The sequence below is a fragment of the Colobus angolensis genome, unplaced genomic scaffold (assembly GCF_000951035.1).
Source record: "Colobus angolensis palliatus isolate OR3802 unplaced genomic scaffold, Cang.pa_1.0 Scaffold117, whole genome shotgun sequence".
Classification (NCBI taxonomy): domain Eukaryota; kingdom Metazoa; phylum Chordata; class Mammalia; order Primates; family Cercopithecidae; genus Colobus; species Colobus angolensis.
This window is the reverse complement of record NW_012112808.1, coordinates 5,155,080-5,156,726: the sequence shown is the minus strand read 5'-3', so window position 1 is coordinate 5,156,726 and position 1,647 is coordinate 5,155,080. Positions and strand designations below refer to the sequence as shown.

Genomic DNA, 1,647 nt, shown 5'->3' with positions numbered 1-1,647 from the left:
ACTGGTCCCCAACCCCTGGGCTCAAGCAATCTGCCACCTTGGCCTTCCAAAGTTATGGGATTACAGGTGAGAGCCACTGCACCCGGCCAAAATGTTTTTAAATGCCTAATGCTGGACACATGTACTTTCAGGCGACTGATAGCTTCATCACCAAATGTGAGCTTCAGCATAGATTTTACACAACAACTTTACTGAGATATAATTAACATATCATACAATTAACCCACTTAAAAGATACAATTTAATGTTTTTTAGTACATTCAGATTTGTGCAACCAGCACCACAATCAATTTAAAAATATTTTCATCCACAAAAGGAATCCATACCTTTGGCAGTCATTCCCCATCTCCCCAACGCTTCAGCCCCTAGCAACCACACTGATCAACTTAATGTCTCTATACATTTCCAGCATATTTTTCAAAGCTGAGAAACTTTCCTCCCTTTGCGCCTAGTAACTGGAAGATTTTAATACGCCTTGACTGCTAAAAGTCCTGAAATTGCTCGCCATATATCATGAGGGACAGTAGTACTGAAACATCATTCTTTAAAAATCACCGGACAGAGTCTCTGAAAATCCACCTTGCACTTTACACAGATTGCTCCAATTCTGAGTATAGGGACGGCCCTATCCAGTAAATGACTAAGATTTAGGTAACAATATTTACAAGGTATTAATAATTCCTGGCGTCTAGTTCTTTGCAGATTCCATTGTAACAAACGGCTGTTAGCACCCGTTTCAATTAGTTTTGGAGAAAACCTGGGGTTTACAGAACAGGGAGGTTGTTTCCACGACCCCCGGGGAACTCTCCACCGAAGGCCGTGTGTCCCGGGGCAGGCCCGGCCGAAGAGCCCTACCTGACGACTTCGCCATTGTCCGGCTGTAGTAAAGCAGTGAGCCCAACACAGACCAGGCGCCGATCCCGTAGACCACCGACATCCGCCGGTACCAGGCCGTGAACTCACTTCTATACATGGCTACGCCGGCGAGTGCCTCGATTCTCGCAGGCCCACGGCGGAGGCGGGACTTCCGGCGAGGGAATCGCTGCCATCCCTGCCGCCGGAACCGTCAAGGAGCCGCCAGTTTTCCGCGTCCGCTTCCGGCTCTGCCCCGATGCATCTTGGGGCCTGTGGTCCGGACAGTCGCTCCGGTGTCCGGACTTTCGGGTGCAGAGCTGTGGGCATGCGATACTTCTTACCACGTGACGAGGACTAAATGACAACTTCTTAGAGGAGAAGCTTCTCACTTGTAAAACTGTAATGCTTTCGTGGGCTCCAGACGGTATCTGAAAAGGTTACTTCCAATTCCTCTTCCAGTTTTCAGATTTGCAGGGATACCGCTTCTCTCTCCCCGCAACTCTTCTTTTCCCCCATTTTCCTTTCCGGAACTCTGGGTGAACTTTAAATACCTCCGGGCCAAAGCTAACCCCTCCCCTAGGCTCTGGGTCTTATTTTTTCCTGCCTTAGGGGCCTTTCGCCTCGTTGACACCCTACGCCCTCCCCCATCTTCATTACTGACGTTTATCATTCATACAAACGTGCCCATGTCTCAAAAACAAAAAAATCTCCTTTGACTCCGTCCAGCTCCAGCTTTTGTCTTATTCATACATTTTTTTAAGGCAAGATGCCCTCAATAGACTGAACAACTTA

The 1,647-nt window shown here is 47.9% G+C and overlaps 1 long non-coding RNA gene across 2 annotated transcripts in view; it reads right to left on the bottom strand.

Annotated features, from left to right (window-relative positions):
• Positions 1-1,025, bottom strand: part of LOC105526860 — a 2,470-nt gene extending 1,445 nt beyond the window's left edge. For both annotated transcript variants that reach the window (XR_001004155.1, XR_001004156.1), the window contains exon 1: positions 856-1,025. This is a non-coding gene — a long non-coding RNA (uncharacterized LOC105526860). The remainder of the gene's footprint in view (positions 1-855) is intronic.
• Between the last annotated feature and the right edge of the window lie 622 nt (positions 1,026-1,647).